Raw genomic sequence first — 20,335 nt, forward strand, 5'->3', positions numbered from 1 at the left:
AAAAAAGAAATATAGCGAGGTGTGGTGGCTCACGCCTGTAATCCCAGCACTTTGGGAGGCCAAGGTGGGTGGATCACAAGGTCAGGAGATCGAGACCATCCTGGCTAACTCGGTGAAACCCCATCTCTATTAAATGTACAAAAAATTAGCCGGGCATGGTGGCAGGCACCTGTAGTCCCAGCTACTCGGGAGGCTGAGGCAGGAGAATGGCGTGAACCCAGGAGGCGGAGCTTGCAGTGAGCCGAGATTGCGCCACCGCACTCCAGCCTGGGCAACAGAGTGAGACTCCGTCTCAAAAAAAAAAAAAAAAAAAAAGAAAGTTTTTGTTTGGTTTTGTTTTTTATTAAATCTACTCCCTTCCTGTTTCACTGGTTTTATTTCCTATCTTGGCCTTATAAGCATCCAGGACTCCAGCGTCATTTAAAAACTCACAGCTCTGCTATGGATGCTTGTCCTTTAGGGTAAGTAGTTACTACCTCTGGAAAGCCTTCCTTGACTGAAATACGAGTTCCTATTCTGTGCTCCAGTAGCACTCTGTTAATACTACTTATTCAAACCTGTATTGTCATCTTGCTTAGCTTCCCCTTCTCTCCTTACTAAGTAAAACAGGGACTCTTCTTTTTTTCTTTCTTTTCTTTTTGAAACTGAGTCTCGCTTTGTTGCCCAGGCTGGAGTGCAGTGGCATGATGTTGGTTCACTGGAAATTCTGCCATCCGAGTTCAAGCAATTCGCCTGGGATTACAGGTGAAAACAGGGACTCTTACTCATCTCAGTATTTCCAGTGTCTGAGGCAAAATAGATGTCAGTAAATATGGCCATGCGCAGTGGCTCACACCTGTAATCCCAGCACTTTGGGAGGCTGAGGTGGTGGATCACCTGCGGTCAGGAGTTCGAGACCAGCCTGACCAACATGGAGAAACCCTGTCTCTACTAAAAAATACAAAATTATCAGGGTGTGGTGGCGCATGCCTGTAATCCCAGCTACTGGGGAGGTGGAGGTTGTGGTGAGCTGAGATCTCACCATTCCACTCCAGCCTGGGCAACAAGAGTGAAACTCCATCTAAAAAAAAAAGTCAGTAAATATTAGCTTGAATAAATAAAAAGTAAAGATGGCACTAGCTGTAAACTGTAGCAGGAACCATGCCATGTTCATTTGTTTATTAAGAGGGTTTGGTTTAGTTTAATGTGTGATCTAAAATGGGTGCTCGGTATAGGTTAATTAGATGATATAGAGTTGCCCTGTGTTTTAGTTTATTAAATCTCACATTGTGATAGTATAAGCAGGAAAAGAGCTTTATGGTTTTTTTCCTCTCTAGGGTCTTGTTTTCTTTACCTGTAAAATGAAGGAGTTGGATAATATGATCTCTTAAAGTTTTCTCCATTTCCAACATCCCACTAGGAAGAATAGCCATAATCCTGGATCCAAACTATATGAAGTACAATCTAAGATTGCATTCCATCACCTCCCCATCTTGGCTTTTTAAATTTAAAGCAGTTCCCTTTATCATACTATTGGGTTATATTAAACCTAAGATCAATTATAAAATGGCCAAACCTTGTACATGAATTGTTGTCTCCCTTGCAATCGCTGCTATGCCTTTGGTTGTCTTCAGCTTCAGCATAAGACTTATAGGTATCCTAGAGCCAGGCTTGGTGGCTCACGCCTGTAATCCTAGCACTTTGGGAGGTGAAGGCATGGGGATCACTTGAGGTTAAGGAGTTTGAGACCAGCTTGGCCAACATGGTGAAACCCCATCTCTATCAAAAAATAAAAAAATTAGCTGGGTGTGGTGGTGTGTGCCTGTAATCCCAGCTAGTCGGGAAGCTGAGGTAGGAGAATCACTTAAACCCGGGAGGCAGAGGTTGCAGTGAGCCAAGATTGCACTACTGCATTCCAGCCTGGGCAACAGAGCGAGACTCCATCTCAGGAGAAAAAAAAAAGACCTACAGGTATCCTAGTTAAATTTTGTCCTGTGAGATTTGTTGCAGACTTCTAAACTTTTTACATTTCTTTGAGCTTTAATTCTTCCATGTATGGCAATACCTGTGTGTTCTTCATTTATGTTATCTACAAATTAGTTAAGCACATAATAGGGACTCAAATATTTGAATAAATGGTCATGTATCTAACATATCTTTGCTCAAATAACTAAAGCATTAGAATGTTTAATCAAGGTAGAGTCTTAGTCTTTTCCTTTCTTTTCCTTTTTTTTTTCCTTTTAAAGAAACAAGGTTTTGCTATGTTGCCCTGGACTTGAATTCCTGGGCTCAAGCCTCCTCCCACCTTAGCCTCCCAAGTAGCTGGGACTATAGGCACCCTCTACCATGCCTGGCTCTTTTCCTTTCCTTTGCATTTTCTTTTTCTTTCTTTTTTTTTTTTTGAGACGGAGTCTTTCCCTGTCGCCCAGGCTGGAGTGCAGTGATATCGGCTTACTGCAAGCTCCGCCTCCCGGGTTCACACCATTCTCCTGCCTCAGCCTCCCAAGTAGCTGGGACTATAGGCGCCCGCCACCATGCCTGGCTAATTTTTTGTATTTTTAGTAGAGATGGGGTTTCACCATATTAGCCAGGATGGTCTCGATCTCCTGACCTCGTAGTCCGCCTGCCTCGGTCTCCCAAAGTGCTGGGATTACACGTGTGAGCCACCGCGCCCGGCCTGCATTTTTTTTTTTTCTTAAAGATTTGTACAGTGTAGTAGAAAGACCACTTTAACTTGGAATCAGAAGATCTAGGCTCTAAGCCCTTGCTCTTCTGCTTACTACTATGTAATGCTGGTCACTTCCTCTGGTCTTCAAATTTCTAGTCTGTTTGAGAAGAAAAAAGACTAAGGTCTCTAACTTTCTGTGATTCTGATTCAGTTCGATCATCTGGCTTGTTCTTGGAAGTCATATGGAATTGTGGTTGAGAGCAGGTTGAGAGTCTGGAGTCAGATTGCCTGTGTTTTTATCCTAGTTCTGCCACTACTGGCTGAGTGACATTAGTCTATCTGGGCCTCTGTTTCCTCATCTGCAAAATGGGTTTAATTATGCTGCTTGGTTGTTTTTACTTATTTTCTTGTTGTTGTTGTTCTTTTTTTTTTTTTTTTCTTTTTTCTTTTTTTTGTGAGATAGCGTGTTGCTTTGTCGCCCAGGCTGGAGTGCAGTGGCATGATCTCAGCCCACTGCAACCTCTGCCTTCTGGGTTCAAGCGATTCTCCTGCCTCAGCCTCCCAGGTAGCTGGGATTTCAGGTGTCTGCCACCACGCCCAGTTAATTTTTGTATTTTTAGTAGAGGTGGGGTTTTACCATGTTGGCCAGGCTGGACTTGAATTCCTGACCTCAAGTGATCCGTCCAGAACTCCTGACCTCAAGAGGTCCGTCCATCTTGGCCTTTCGGAGTTCTGGGACTGCATGCATGAGCCATAACGCCCGGCCTTGACTTAGTTCTTAGAACACATTCTGCATGTGGTAAGGAATATGTGATTATTTGCCATCATTATTAGAATTTTTTCACATAAGATATCATTGAAGACATAGTACTTTCCTGTGAGCCATTGGGATGAAACAGTAATTGTCCTTATTTTTTAATTTTTTAAATTAAAAAAAATTTTCATATATAGAGACGGGCTTTCTCCATGTTGCCCATGCTGGTCTCGAACTCTTGGACTCAAGCAATCCTCCATGTCGTCCTCCCAAAGTGCTGGGATTACAGGCGTGAGCCACCAGTGCCCGGCCTGTCTTTATAGTTAGTAATTAAGAACTGTGACATGCCGGGTGTGGTGGCTCACGCCTGTAATCCCAACATTTTGGGAGGCTGAGGCGGGCGGATCATGAGGTCAGGAGTTCAAAACCAGCCTGGCCAAGATGGTGAAACCCTGTCTCTACTAAAAATACAAAAACTAGCCAGGCGCTGTCATGGGCACCTGTAATCCCAGCTACTTGGGAAGCTGAGGCAGGAGAATCGCTTGAACCCGGGAGGCAGAGGTTGCAGTGAGCTGAGATTGTGCCACTGCACTCTAGCGTGGGCAACAGAGCAAGACTCTGTCTCAAAAAAAAAAAAAAAAGAAAAAGAAAAAGAAATGTGACAGAAGCCAATACAGGGGTATATAAAAAGTAGGTGATATATTATGATCACTGTCTTATACGTTAGAAAGAAAGATGTTTGTGTCTTTTATATCCTTAATAGTGGGTGATTTGGGCATTTTAGGAAAGAGATTAAGTATATACCTTCAGTTTCTTTGTTTCTGTGAGAAAGCCAGTAGCTGTCAATTCTCAGGTAACTTCTGACCACATGTGGAAATACTGGCCTGAACCTCTTCCCTCCACTCACCCTTTTTAAGATCTGCAGGTAGCAGCCAGATTCACTTTTTCCTACCTTTAACAGGAAATGACAAAAGGTTGGGGAAAAAAGAAGGGGAATGGCTTGGAGGACTCTACTGGCCCATCTCCTCTGGATAATTAAGAGCTGACTGACCTATTCAAAGTCCTCTCCTCCATTGCAACAGAACTTGCCTCCTTTTTGAGGCTCAGGACCTCTTGGGAACTTGAAGGGAAGGCCTGTCTCCTGTAGGTAGACTGATCTTGTCCCCACGACTCTACCCTACTTTTCTCAGTCTGCAGTGCCGTTAGGGGAAATAGGTTTTGCTTGAGTGCCAGGGAATTGAGGAGATGGCAGATTTTGGTTCACTGTCCTCCAGCTTCACCCAGTAATTATTATTTTAATTTTTAGATAATGTGAATTCAGTATTTCTAGAAGTTGCCACATGTGCTCATTTTGGATGTGTCCTAAATCTCTAGTCAACTAGAGTTAAGTATTTTTTTATTTTATTTTTTTTGAGATATAGTCTTATTCTGTCACCCTGGCTGGAGTGCAGTGGTGCAATCTTGGCTCACAGCAATCTCTGCCTCTGGAGTTCAAGTGATTCTCGTGCCTCAGCCTCCCAGGTAGCTGGAATTATAGGCATGTGCCACCATGCCCGGCTAATTTTTGTATTTTTCAGTAGAGGTGGAGTTTCGCCATGTTGGCCAGGGTGTCTGCAGCTCCTGACCTCAAGCGATCTGCCCACCTTGGCCTCCCAAAGTGCCAGCATTACAGGTGTGAGACACTGTGCCTGGCCGAGTTAAATGTTTTTATTTCTTACCCTTCCCAAGAATATTTCACCTTCTTACATATACAACTCCTGTACCTTAGTTTGCTTGTTCTGCTTTAGGTCCTTCTCAGAGACAGCAGGGTATAACAGGAAGCACAACTTTGGAACTGGACAGATGGACGTGTAATCTTGGTCAAGTTATTTAACCTTTTAAAGTCCTAGCATTTTTATCTCTAAAATGGAAATGATAATACCTTTCTTGGAGAATTATTGTTGGGGTTAAATGAAATGATATTTAAAATTTTTAGTGCATTAACTGTGAACTAACAGTTACAGTAAATGTTCAGTTAATTTTAGCTTAGATTATTCAGTGCCTTCTAAATGTGATAGAGATTGGGTTATGAAGACAAAAGAGTCCCTACACTCAGAGAATTTATTTTTTTATTTTTTATTTTTGAGAGAGTCTCACTCTGTGGTCCAGGCTGGAGTGCAGTGGTGCAATCTCGGCTCACTGCAACCTCCACCTCCCGGGTTCAAGCAGTTCTCCCACCTCAGCCTCCCAAGTAGCTGGGATTACAGGCATGTGGCACCAAGCCCAGCTAATTTTTTTTGTATTTTAGTTAGAGACGGGGTTTTACCGTGTTGGCCCCAGGGTGGTCTCAAACTCCTGAGCTCAGGCAATTTACCTGCCTCGGCCTCCTAAAGTACTAGGATTACAGGCGTGAGCCACTGCACTCAGTCTCACTCAGGGAATTTAAATCTGATAAAAGAAGAGGTTACTAAATATGAGTCAGGAAATGTTCATTCCTTTTTTTTCTCTCTTCCCTATTTCTTATGCATTCCTTTTCCCAGTATAAGGCAAATTCTAGGAGGACCCTTCCTCTCCAAGGCTAAAAAGAGTCTTATAAGAGGGACAAACTGACTACAATTGTCACAGGTTATCGGGGTGACTGAGAGCTTAGTCTAGGCGGGATAAAGTCAGCTGTGAGAACCGTTATTAGTAAGCAGTAACCAGGATTATTAGCAGTTTGTAGGTGGGAGGGATACCCACTTGGGAGTGAAGTTGTCGAGCAACTGAGGCAGGTCATAGGGCTTGTTTAAACTGAATGGCCTGCTAGGCAAGCTTGCATTTACTTGTTTTCATTTGTAGTCTTTTGGGCTAATCTCTGGAAACTTGCTTTCCTACGTGCTGCCCCTCCTCCCTGCCTGCCTTCAGGACAGGATTGAAAGCAGCATTAGCCTGAAGAAGTCGTTCTATTTAGGGAGCTAGAGCAGAGGGCCAGTGATTAGGCCCTTATCTGCAACGGGGCCTTTTTGAGTGTTGTAGGGCAGGGCTGCAGTGTCTGTCCTGACACCCACAGAGGCTGGACTTCTCTGTCCCCTGGTTGGGTCAGAACTGTGAAGAACCAATAGAAGGGCCAGGCCAGCTGAATGAAAAAGCCCTTCATTGTGTTTCTTCAACATTCCAGTGTCTGGTACAATTAGCCAAGACTCGGAAAACAAGTTGGACAAACAAGCAGGCAGCCTTCTACTGATGGATAAAAGGATTTCTGGCACAGCTGAGTTAAGTGCACTGACTGTAAAGACAGAGTAGGAGGCTCTGGGAAGAAGAAGGGGACTTTGGAATGCCATTCCTGGCTGTGAGGGGAAAGAATGGAGCAACAAGCAAACGGTATTTTTGAAGCTGATAAAGTCTGCTGTGATAATCTACCTGGGAGGCTGGCTGAGGCGAGGCTGGCTGAGGTGGGGCTACTCTGTAAAGTACATGGAATCATTGGGGAGTGACTGTGACTCTTCCCTTTGGGCAGCTGTAAGTGCGGGGAAGGGAAACTCTCTTTGGAATCTAGGGTTCTGTTTGCAGTGGACAGTGAGTGTATGAGCTTGCTCCATTATAGTCTCTCCCATCATGAGACCTTCTCAGTTGGTTAACACTTTATGTGTACTTCTGCCTGAGAAGAGGCACACCTGAGGAGCAAGTTGTTGGGCAATGGATGCACTGTTCCTGACTTGGCAGCAAACCACTTAGCTCACTAGCTCTCCTGCAACTACGATTCCCCAGATTACAAGCTTCTGCTCTGCAAATGGAGGGTAACTCAAAGACCAGTTTCTACCTACTCGGGCTTACTCACTTCATACCTCGACTGGACTTTTGCATATGGAGCTCTTCCTCTGTGTGCTCTAATTGGTCTGGAAACACTGAGCCGGTGATACTTTTGAACAGCGTGCTGTATGCCTGAGACATGGACCCAGTTTTTGGAAGTGCCCTAAGGAGGAGCTTCCTCTCTGACCTCAAGGGAAGAAGGAGGTCAGTAGGAAGTGGTGGGTGGAGCCACTTCTCTGTTCTGCTGTCTCCTCTGTACACCTCGCAGCCCTTTTTCAGGAGCTGTGAAGGGTGCACAGGCCACTAGCTGGAGGTCCTTTGGTACCCCCTCCTTTTAGGTGGGGTCAGCAGGCATAGGGGCGCCATGTGGCCGAGTTATCAAGATGAGCACGAGTTCAACGCCCACCTGGTTTGTCGCATGTGCTGTATGGGTTAGTATGTGAACTTTTTTTTTTTCCTTGTCTGGTCCTGAGGATCCCAAATAGCCCTTGCTCTCATTGACTCATAGGAATGCATGGACTTTGAAGCCTTGTGGTGTTACAACCTTTGGGCTTGTTAAAATGTGCAGTGGAATAGATTGGGGTGCCCTACTTCCCCGGGGAACTTCTTAAGCTTGCAGTAACTGGCAGTTAAGAGCCCAAGCTTTGGGTATAGGATTTTTTTATAGAGACTGAATTCATACTTATGCTTCTGCCTGTATCAGGAAACCACTCTTAAGGTATGTTGCATAGTGCTGAAAGTCCAGAGTGTATTTTTAGCAGAAGTTGGTTGGTTACGGAGTCCACCTCTGAGCAGACTGGGGGGGGATGGGTGGTAGGAGGGAGGAGTCATGGCCTATGTTTCCTCTTTGGGGTTTAGCGCTAGTTCTTTTACACTTTACTCTGCCAGCTGTGACAGAGAGAGAAAAAGACTCAAAGATGATCTGGGGACAAGGACCTAAATAAGAGAGGCTAGGGGAAGAGTCATGTTAGCTGTGACTTAGATCTCTCTTGATAAGGCATCATTAAATAATGATTGTTTAAGTAATGTCCTGTGGCCTTGAACAAGTGACTTAACCTTTTTGGCCGTAGGTTTCCATGGTTTCAAAATTGTAGGGTATACACACTGGCGCTAGACTGAGAGACATCAATTCTCTGTAAAATAAAATTTAAAAAGATAAAGAAAATATAGTGTGTCTTTCATAAAGCTAAACTTAAAAGAATTGTTTTTTATTCTGAAATTGTCTTTCCTACTTTTTAATGTTAAAATATCCTTTATTTTATGAAAGAATTGTTATTATGTGGTAGTGTGTTTTTAAGATATTCCTACTTAGCAAAATGAAAAGTTGACAGCTGTTAGGCTTTCTGATTTATTGTGGAACATGTATTGATCTATGAAATCTAAGTTTGGGAACCCCTGGTTTGGTAATCTACTGTCTTTTGATTTTATACTTTGAGGCTCTAACAAGGAGCAAAATTGTGACCCAAACAGGCAGATTTTCATTAAAATTGAAGTAACTCGTTGTTTGATGAAGAGAAGACCTTAGAAAAATCTCAGAGAAGGAGAGCAACAGAACTAGGGTTCTGATCAGTGTCCTGACTCCTAGGCTAGTGCTTCCAAGTAGGTACTTTTTGAGGAAAAAAAGCTGATACAGCAATAATGCTTGGGGCACAGGAGGGGCAGTTTTAGTGGTCTACTTTTTTATCTTTCCTGTATCGTTGAGATGTCTTCCCTGGGACCTACAAGAAAGAATTGCCTGTATCTAAAAGTGCTTGGAGATAAACATACAGCAAAAGGGCCTTTCCTGTAATCAACAGAGAAGTATAGGAAAATCCAAAACCTTTACTGAAAGTTTCAGGGCAAAAATATAATATAGCCCCGTCTCCCACAATCCCACATAATCCCCTAAAGGCATTGTAGCCTAATAGCTAAGAAAATGGGCTTGGCATCAACTGTCTACATGGGGTTCCTACTCCACCACTTAACATCAAAACCAACTGGGAACATTGCTTAACCTTTCTCTAGCTTGGTTTCCTCATTTTTAATTTTTCTTTTTTTCATATCACTATAAAATAAAATCACTTGTATAGGGAGAATGGATGAAGATTAGCAGTAGATTTTCATGTTATATACTTTTCACTTTATATTACTGCTATAACTACCAGCTAGCATTTATTAACTTATGTGTGAGAAACCAGGCTAAGTGCTTTCATATCATATACTCACAATCACTCCATGATTTAGGGTCTGTTTTGTTTTATTTTATTTTAGAGGTGGAGTCTTACTCTTGCTCAGGCTGGAGTGCAGCGGCATGATCTTGGCTCACTGCAACCTCCACCTCAGGGGCTCCAACGATTCTCCTGCCTCAACCTTCCAAGTAGCTGGAATTACAGGCATGCACCACCACACCTGGCTAATTTTTGTATTTTTGGTAGAGATGGGGTTTTGCCATGTTGCGTAGGCTGGTCTTGAGCTCCTGACTTCAAGTGATCCATCTGTAAAAAATAAAAATAAATAAAATTACTATTCAAACCTCATTGCTTAAAAAAGGGATTAAAACAGACTCTAAATCAGCTGGGTGTGGTGGCTCATGCCTATAATCCCAGCACTTTGGGACGCTAAGGCAGGCGGATCAGTTGAGGTCAAGAGTTCAAGACCAGCCTGAGCAACATGGTGAAACCCCATCTCTACCAAAAAATACAAGTTAGCAGGGTGTGGTGGCGTGTGCCTATAGTCCAAGCTACGGGGGGTGGGGTTGGGGGGCGGCTGAGGTGGGAAGATCGCTTGAGCCTGGGAGGCAGAGGTTTCAGTGAGCCAAGATCCACTCCAGCCTGAGTGATAGAGCAAGACCCTGTCTCCAAAAAAAAAAAAAAAAAGAGGCCGGGCACAGTGGCTCACACCTGTAATCCCAGCACTTTGGGAGGCCAAGGCAGGCGGATCATGAGGTCAGGAGATCAAGACCATCCTAGCTAACATGGTGAAACCCCATCTGTACTAAAAATACAAAAAATTATCTGGGCATGGTGGCGGGCGACTGTAGTCCCAGCTACTTGGGAGGCTGAGGCAGGAGAATGGCGTGAACCTGGGAGGTGGAGGTTGCAGTCAGCCGAGATCACACCAGTGCACTCCATCCTGGGCAACAGAGCAAGACTCTGTCTCAAAAAAAAAAAAAAAAAAAAAGAAAAAAGAAAAAAAAAAACTTCCCACATGATTTTGAGATGGTTGGTTTACAGACTGATATTTAGGAACTATTGTCCTAACTCCTCATTTTATTTGCAGAGTTGGAAATATAAATAAATTTTTAAAAACAACAAAGGACAAACTCCTAATTTTATAGGTGAAACTCAGGCTCAAAGAAGGGAAATGAATGCCATGTAAAGATATGAACCATAGACTAGACAGCAGGAAATCCAAGTTATAGACCTAGTTCTGCCCCTGTGTGACCTTGTCTAAATTATTTAATCTCTCTGGGCCTTGGTTTCTTCATCTTTAAGATGATTTTTGAGGACTCTTAAAACTCTCTCTTTGTATTTATGAAATACTTAGTTTTTCTGACTGTGATATTCCCGTGAATTTTCTAAGAACTATTGAGCTTTTCTTCCTCTTGTGTTCTTATATGTCTTTCCCTCTCACTGTGGCTCTCTTTTTTTGCTACCATGCTTACTCCTGGATTTCTTTATCTCCCTTCTGCCCTTTATTCTCTGATTCTCAATAGTCCAAAGAACTACCGTTATAATAAAGATTAGGTTTTCCTAAGAAATAAGGTAAATTTTTTTTTTTTTTTTTTTTTTTAGACGGAGTCCTGCTTTACTCTGTCGCCCAGGCTGGAGTGCAATGGGGTGATCTCGGCTCACTGCAACCTCCGCCTCCCAGGTTCAAGTGTTTCTCCTGCCTCAGCCTCCCAAATTGCTGGGATTACAGGCGTGAGCCACAGTGCCTGACCTGAAAATACCATCTTAATGTGTCCTGTAGCTATAACCTTGACACCTATAGGACTCTCATTATATATTTGTTAAATGAATATTTTTCAGTACCTATCATTGTCCTAAATGTTGGATATTTAATGAAAAAAAAATTTTTTTTTTGAGATGGAGTCTTACACTATTGCCCAGGCTGGAGAGCAGTGGCACAATCTCAGCTTGCAATCTCCACCTCCCAGGTTCAAGCGATTTTCCTACCTCAGCCTCCTGAATAGCTGGGATTACAGGAGCGCACCACTATGCCCAGCTAATTTTTGTATTTTTAGTAGAGATGGGATTTCACCATATTGGCCAAGCTGGTCTTGAATTCCTGACCTCAAGTGATCTGCCAGCCTCAGCCTCCCAAAATGCCGGGATTACAGGTGTGAGCCACTGCATCTGGCCTTTAATGAATTTCTTTTTTTTTTTAAAGTCAGAGTCTCACTCTGCCACCCAGGCTGGAGTGCAGTGGTGCAGCCTCAGCTCATGGCAGCCTCTGCCTTCTGAGTTCAAGCTATTGTCTTGCGTCAGCCTCTCGAGTAGCTGGGATTACATGCGTGCACCACCACACCTGGCTAATTTTTGTCTTTTTTGGGGTAGAGTCGAGGTTCCCCATATTGGTCAGGCTGGTCTTGAACTCCTGACCTCAAGTGATTCACCTACCTCGGCCTCCCAAAGCTCTGGGATTACAGGTGTGAGCCACTGCTCCTGGCTGGCCTTTAATGAAGTTTAAAGCATGGATCTTGACTTGAAAGAGCTCAATTCAGATACAGAAATGGACTTAGATACAGAGCTCTCTAATGATAGGTTTTATATGCTTAGTGCTAAGTAAATTGAAGAAACTTTTAAGTGCCATAGTTATCCAAAGGTGGCTGACATGTCCGGAAAAGTGTTAACAGAAGCAAGACTTCAGCTGGACTTTGAAAGGAGGCTCTAAGTTAGATAAGCCCCAAGAGAAGAGGGTAGGTATTCCAGTTGGGGGAAAGGTTGCTCCTTGTAGAGTAGGACAGATGTGAAAGATATGTTTGGAGACAAGAAGATCCGAATGGTTGCAGTTGAGTCATGCAGGGGAGTGTGAAAGAGTAGATAGATTGTAAATTTCTTCAGGTCAGAGACCAGGTCTTTGTCTCCTCTAACCACCTAAAACATAGTGAATAAAAACTGCAATTGAATTTTATAGGGTTGTAGAGGGCTTTGAATTCTAAAACAAAAGGGATCAAATCCGTAAAGTATTTTGAATAGAGAGAGAGGTGATGTGGGCTAAGTTGTGATTAGGAAGATTTGTCCAAATAAGCTATCTGCTCTCTATTTGCCACAACTATCAGTTGTTAACTCCAATTCCTTATCTTCAGTTCTGACTGCTCTTCTGAACTCTAGACCAAAGATTCCAACTGTCCTTGAGAAGATCCTCCTAACACCTCACTCTTTGTCTTCTGCTTTACCCAGTGTACCCTCACCAAATCGTTAACCTCTTTCTGTTTTCATTATCTTGAAGTTCTACTCTTTTCCCAGTTGCTCTGGCTGGAAGCATGAGAATTGTCTTGAACTCTGCCATTCTTTACCCACCACCATCTAAAGGCTATTTAAAATAGCTAAAGGCTATTGTTTCTACCTCTACATTGCATGACAATGTACCTGCCCTCTTCTTTACTTTCCTGCTGCCTCTGCCCTAATTCATGCTATTTCAAGATGTTTTTCCTGGTCTGTCATTGGAGCCTTCTAACTGGTTCTTCTGCCTCTTAGTGTCTTTCTGGTACAATGTGGCCTTCAGTGCAAAGCCAGATTAGTCTTCCCAAAACATACTCTAGGTCAGAAAATTTCAGTGGTTCTGCTTTGTCTACTTAATTAAGTACCTACTCCTTACTCTAGCTTTCTGGGTCCTTTGTGATGTCAGCTAGCTGTTCTGTTAGCCTGGTTGCTCATCACACTGCTAACTGCATGTGATGCATGCAATAGCTATACGTTCCCTAAACATATCCTGTATACTTACATGTCTCCAAATCACTACTTGTGCTTTGTAAATTAAAAAAAAAATTTTTTTTTTTTTTTGAGACAGGGTCTTGTTGTCACCCAGGCTGAAGGGCCGTGACACAATCTTGGCTCACTGCAACCTCTGCCTCCTGGGCTCAAGCGACCCTCCCACCTCAGCCACCCAAGTAGCTGGGACCACAGGCTCAAGCCACTATGCCTGGCTTATTTTTTTTTTTTTTTTTTTGAGACGGAGTCTCGCTCTGTAGCCCAGGCTGGAGTGCAGTGGCCGGATCTCAGCTCACTGCAAGCTCCGCCTCCCGGGTTCACGCCATTCTCCAGCCTCAGCCTCCCGAGTAGCTGGGACTACAGGCGCCCGCCACCTCGCCCGGCTATTTTTTGTATTTCTTAGTAGAGACGGGGTTTCACCATGTTAGCCAGGATGGTCTCGATCTCCTGACCTCGTGATCCGCCCGTCTCGGCCTCCCAAAGTACTGGGATTACAGGCTTGAGCCACCGCGCCCGGCCTGCCTGGCTTATTTTTGTATTTTTTGTGGAGGCAGTTTTGTCATGTTGCCTAGGCTGGTCTTGAACTCCTGAGCTCAAGTGATCCACACACCTCGATCTCCGAAAGTGCAGGGATTATAGGCATGAACCACCATGCCCAGCCTACTTGTGTTTTTTTTAGTTTGGAATCCTTTGACCCCTTTTTGGGCTGCCAGAATTCTACTCGTTATCCAAGGTTTATTTCAGACACCGTTCACTCCGTAGCCTTTTGTCTAAGATCAGGTGTAGTTCTACCATGCCTTCCATGAACACCTCTTACCTCTCTGTGAGGATTAATCAACTCTATGCTTGTGCTATAGTGTCATTTTGTGCAGCTTGTATCTGGTGTGTTATTTACTTGGTGTTACTGTTAATTATTTACATGTTGTTCTCCATCACTAGATTATAAACTTTATGAGGTCACAAAACAGGCCTATTCCAACTTCAGTTCCTTTCTGTCTCAGCTGTGGTATATCGTTTTTAGATTTCCAGGTGGTTGGTGTTTCTGGGCTTCTTGAAGCGCTTGTCATTTTTCTGTGGCCTTTGGAAACAGCAGAGACTCTTCTTTCACTTGTTTTTTGAATGATTCATAATGTACTGGGACTACATGGATATGCTATGTTGGATCAGAATGTAGAACTTTGCACCTCAAATGCAGGCTTTCATTTGACGTCAGGTCTACTCTCAAATTGCTCCTAGTAGAGTAGGACAGATAAACAAATAAACAGTGATACCCTGCAATAAGCACACAAACTAGTGTGTGTAAGAGATGGGAAAAGCTCCTGGAGGAGGGGATAGTTGAGTTAAATGCTGAAGAATGAGTAGTCAGAGAAGGGGAGAGCTATATTCACAGTGTATGTGCAAAGGCATGGAACTGAGAGAAAACCTGCCCCATTTGCAGGAATTTTTTTAAACAAGGCTGAAAGTTTTTATGGAAAGGTAGAGGGATGAGTGGTAGGTAGGCATTCCATCATAATGGGTCTTAGCTCCCAAGCTAAAAAGTTTGAATGTTATCCTGAATGGAGGCATCAAGCTTTGGAATTGGGTAGAGCTGGGTTCAAGTTTGACTTCATGACTTACCTTGTGATCTTGGGCACGCTGCTTCATCTGTCTGGACTTTATTTTTCCAGTAAAATAATACCTAACTTACAGAGTTGTTGAGCATTAGAAAGAATAGATATAAGGTGCTTAGCACATAAGTTGGTGCTCAATAAATGCTATTAAATTTTTTTTTTTTTTTTTTTTTTTTTTGAGGAGAGAATCTCACTCTGTCACTTAGGCTAAAGGAGTTCAGTGGTACTTTCTTGGCTCACTGTGACCTCCGCCTCCTGGGTTCAAGTGATCCTCATGCCTCAGCCACCCAAATAGCTGGAATTTTACAGGTGCCTGCCACCACACCTGGCTAATTTGTATTTGTAGTAGAGACAGGGTTTCACCAAGTAGACGAGGCTGGTTTTGAACTCCTGACCTCAAGTGATCCGCCTGCTTCCGCCTCCCAAAGTGCTGGGATTACAGGTGGGAGCCACCGCACCCAGCCTAAATGTCAACTGTTAATAATATTGGGCGAATAAGGGCTCACTGAAAGATTTTAAGGTGGACAGTTACAAGATCAAACTTGTCAGAAAGGTTGCTGACACCACTGAGAAGGGTGGATTACAGCAGGGATATCTGTTGGAAGCAAAGAGAAAAGAAGACTTCAGTTTTAGACAAGTTGAGTTTGAGATGAGCATGAAAGTTTTAGGAGGCCATTGAATCTATGAGAGTGGTAAAGGCCTCAGCTAAACATAGAGATTTGGAAATTATCATTGTATAGGTCACAACTGAAACTATGGATGTTCATTAAATCATTAAGGGAGAATGTAGAGAACAGCTATTTTTAATTTTTATTGAAAAGCTATGGATCCCCCTGCCCCCACCGCCCAACACACACACACACACACACACACACACACACACACACACGACACAAAACATTTTGCATGTAATTTTAGGTGGTTCCTGAACACTCCTTCTCCAAAACCCGTTAGTGGACTCTTGGGTCCTTGGACATCTGAAGAAGCTGTAATACAGAATGAAAAGAAAAGAGGGCTAAGGATGAGTAACATTTAAGGGATGAACAGAAGAGAAGAAACAACCAAAAGAGGAAGAGGAAAACTAGGGTAGAATGGAGTCTCAGATTCAAGAGAGAGAGTCGATATTTAAAAGGTGAAGGAATGATCAGCAGTGTCTTCTGCTACAGAGAGTTTAAGTGAGATAGAACTCAAAACTATCCATTGGGTTGGCAATTAGGTGACTAGGGGGAGAGCAGTTTCAGTGAATGTGTGGGGCTGGAATCCAGGTCACATGGAATAAATGGGAAGTGGGGAAGTGGAGTCTGAGCGTTGTCATCATACTTGTTCAGAAGCCAACAGGAGAGAACCAGGAGAGAGAGAGCAGTTGAAGATACACAGACTAGGGAGTATTGTTGGATTAAGGTTCCCATGGAGAAGAGGAGCGATGATTGTAGGTAGAAGGACTGACTTAGGTTCTGAAAAGGGACAACTCTGGCAATGAACTAAAATAAAATTAGGGTAGGTATTGGTAGCACGATGCTCAAAGACCTTTGTTGATGAAGATCAATAAAGTTGGAAACAAATATTAAATCCTAATTAGGCTGGGTACAGTGGCTCATGTCTGTAATCCCAGCACTTTGGGAGGCTGAGGCGGGAGGATCACATGAGGCCAGGAGTTTGAGATTAGCCTGGACAACATACTGACACACTGTCTCTACAAAAAATTTAAAAATTAGCCAGACATAATGGCGTGCACCTATAGTCCTAGATACCTGGGAGGCTGAAGCAGGAGGATCGCTTGAGCCTGGGAGTTCGAGGTTGTGGTGAACTATGATCATGCCACTGCATTCCAGCCTAGGAAACAGAATAAGACCCTGTCTCAAAACAACAACAAATAGCAAATTTTTCTAATTTAAGCCTTCTAATTCAGTAACCTCTAAGTAATTAATAAGGTTTAAAGTGTTAAATCTGAAAATTAGATGGGCAGTTGGGTTCTCCACTTCTGTAGAGATGCTGGTGGTGGGCCATGGGCTCTCACTTCTTTGTTTATAGCCTTTGGTGGGGCTGAGATTATAAAGAACATTAAAATGAATATTGCCTTTTCTTTGCCAGTTTTCCTGTCACATAAGGGTACTTTCTGAGACTTTTACCTCAGTTTTACCTTTCTGCCTAACCTGCAATGTTAGGCAGAAAGATCTTTGCTAGGCCTGGAGTTAAACTAGGGATTTATGTGTTAGGAGCCAATCTAAAACTTACTAAATAGTTTGAGAGTCTGAGCTATTATTCTGAAGGTCAGTGTAATTCTTAAGGTTGCTTCTTGGATTTCCTTGCTGAAGATTAAGATCTATTAAACTCTAGGCACTGTAATATTCTTTGATCCTGAAGTTTAAACCAGGAATGAACTTTCATGTAATTGATGGGCTTACCAACGTAGGATCTTAAAAAATTATCTTCCAGCTCTTAGGGGCAAAGGAATTCTATAAAACCCTTTTCTGAGGAGCTTATGGCTCAGCTCTAAGCAGGCTAGGTAGTCTTGGGAAGGGCTTGTAATCATGTTACCTTTAATGATTATATTCACAATAAGTACTTAAATGTCTTTCTCCAGAGCTGAAAGTCAGCTTTTTAGCTTTTGGAAGCATGATTGGTATGAGACCATCAGGTTTCCTTAGTACATTACCATTATGGAAGGGCTTGGTAGATTAGCAGAATAATTTATGGGTAGTAATTTTTTTTTTTTTTTTTTGAGATGGAGTCTTGCACTGTTGTCCAAACTTGAATGCAGTGGCGTGATCTCGGCTCACTGCAACCTCCGCCTCCCAGGTTAAAGCAATTCTCCTGCCTCAGCCTCCCGAGTAGCTGGGACTACAGGCCACCACACCCAGCTAATTTTTGTATTTTTAGTAGAGACAGGGTTTTACTATGTTGGCCAGGCTGATCTCGAACGCCTGACCTCGTGATCCACCTGCCTTGGCCTCCCAAAGTGCTGGGATTACAGGTGTGAGCTACCGTGCCCCGCCTATGGATAGTAAAATTAAAAAGAATCATGCTACTCACATATTCAGGTCTAAACGAAATGAGGCAGTGTACTAAAAAGAAACCAGAAGAATTCCACCTCCTTTAAGGTACTTACTAGTTTAAAAGAAAATCTGTTAATTTTTTCCTTTTTCTTTTCTCTTTGTTTTTTTTTTTTTTTCTTTTTTTCTTTTTTTTTTTTTTTGAGACCGAGTCTTGCTCTCTCTCCCAGGCTGTAGTACAGTGGTGCGATCTCGGCTCACTGCAAGCCCCGCCTCCTGAGTTCACGCCATTCTCCTTCTTCAGCCTCCCCAGCAGCTGGGACTACAGGCACACGCCGCAATGCCCAGCTATTTTTTTTGTATTTTTAGTAGAGACGGAGTTTCACCGTGTTAGCCAGGATGGTCTCGATCTCCTGACCTCGTGATCCACCTGCCTTGGCCTCCCAAAGTACTGGGATTACAGGCACGAGCCACCGTGCCTGGCAGTTTTTCTTTTTTCATCTGTATGTTGTTTGACCTATTACAGCAAATATACATAGCTTTTATAAAAAAAGAAATTATGAAAAGAAAGAACACTTCTGTCATCAGAATGAAAATTTTTAAAATTAGAATCAGACTGTTTTTGGCTATGAAGGTAATTAATATAGTGAAGCACAGTGGGCCTGATATCATGTGAACATGTAATGGACACAACTTTAGTTAGCTCTAATTTTTCCACCATGCCTTCTTATATCAGCACACAAGTGATACTTACTGGCATGTTGTGTTTTTGTTTTTTCAGACAGAGTCTCAGTCTGTTGTCCCATCTGGAGTGCAATGGCACAATCATAGCTTGCTGCAGCCTCAAACTCCCAGGCTCAAGTGATCCTTCTGCCTCGGCCTCCCAAAGTGCTAGGATTACAGGCATAAGCCAGCTTGCCTGGCAGGGTTTTGAGGTTTTTGTATATTGAACTGGATTCTTGTAGGTAACTCAGTTCTGATTTCATTTTGTGTGTTTCTGTAGCCAGTCTTCTAATCATACTTGGCCAATTAAGAACACTCTCTGGTGGTTTTATGTTTGAGGTCTTACTATGTAGAGCTTTAGGTGTTGCAAGTTGTGGGAAATACAAAAATGTAAATCATGGTCTCTTCGAGGAGTTAATGATCTCACTGGTAATGTAAGAATAAGCATATTAAAAGTTCAGAACACTATATAATTATTTAAGTGCTGATTGAGTGATTAGCCCAGTAAGTAACATGGATATTTGGAGGACACAGAGACTATTGAGAATTGGAGTTGTCAGAAAAGGCAGCCAGAATTTTTCTTAAACACAAATCTGAGCATGTCATTCTCCAATTCAAAATCTTTCAGTGCTTCCGCTTACCTATAGGATAAAGTTCGGGTTCCTTAAGCTTGTCATGAAAGGTCATGATTTTGCTCATACCATCCTATCTTGCCACTACCTAGTTGTCTTTCAGCTATTCCTAATTCTGTGCGGTTCTTCGAACATAAGCTTTTTCTTGTCTCCATGAATTTGCATTAGCTATAACTTTATGTAGCAACTTTGTTCCTTCCCTTCTCTTTCTGGCTTATACTCATCTTTTAAGGTTAGATAGAGTCACTCCTCTTGGAAACTTCATTAAGTCCCCCATATTTCCTGTCCCTACCAAGGTATGCTTAACCTCTTATGTTCATGAGCACTCTGTGCTTACCTGTTATAGCACTTATCAAACGGCTTTGAAGTTATTTCTCTTATTTAAAGATTAAATGAGGCCAGGTGCCTGTAATCCCAGCATTTTGGGAGGTCAACGTGGGTGGATCACCTGAGGTCAGGAGTTTGAGACCAGCCTGGCCCATATGGTGAAACCCCATCTCTACTAAAAATACAAAAATTAGCTTGATGTGGTGGTGGGCACCTGTAATCCCAGCTACTCTGGAGGCTGAGGCAGGAGAATCTCTGAAACCCAGGAGGCAGAGTTGCACTGAGCCCAGATCGCACCATTGCACTCCAGCCTGGGTGACAAGAGCAAAACTCTGTCTCAAAAACAAGCAAAAAAAGAATACATGAGTGAATGAATGAGGTGGATTTTAAAGAATAAATACCATTTGGAGAGATGAAGAGAAGTAGCCTGCCATGAAGGGAAAATAAGTAATATGAGCAAAGTGTCAGTGATTTCGATGAGACTATAGTTGGAAGCTGATTCTGATTCAGTCTGCAGATGACACGGGCTTGGAAAGGATGATGATGTTGGATAACTAAATCAGCATCTAAAAATATCAAAATATGTTGGAATGACAGTGGTCAAATCTAATAAGAATCCTGGCTTCAAATACTTTCAAGACTCCATCAGTTGAAAGATGGATTAAACTTTTAAGTCTAATAATAATACTTATTTTTTTTTTTTTTTGAGAGGGAGTCTCGCCCTGTTGCCAAGCTGGAGTGCAATGGCACGGTCTCAGCTCCCTGCAACCTCCGCCTCCCAGGTTCAAGCTGTTCTCCTGCCTCAGCCTCCCGAGTAGCTGGGATTACAGGCATGCGCCACCATGCCCAGCTAATTTTGTGGTTTTAGTAGAGACGGGGTTTCACTATGTTGGTCAGGCTGGTCTTGAACTTCCAACCTCAGGTGATCTGCCTGCCACAGCCTCCCAAAGTGCTGGGATTACAGGC

The 20,335-nt window shown here is 42.9% G+C and overlaps 1 protein-coding gene across 2 annotated transcripts in view; it reads left to right on the forward strand.

The window, feature by feature from the left end:
* MACF1 (microtubule-actin crosslinking factor 1) overlaps window positions 1–20,335 on the forward strand; it is a 407,350-nt gene that overhangs the window by 127,818 nt on the left and 259,197 nt on the right. The window lies entirely within an intron of this gene.

The sequence above is a fragment of the Theropithecus gelada genome, chromosome 1, assembly GCF_003255815.1.
Source record: "Theropithecus gelada isolate Dixy chromosome 1, Tgel_1.0, whole genome shotgun sequence".
Taxonomy (NCBI): domain Eukaryota; kingdom Metazoa; phylum Chordata; class Mammalia; order Primates; family Cercopithecidae; genus Theropithecus; species Theropithecus gelada.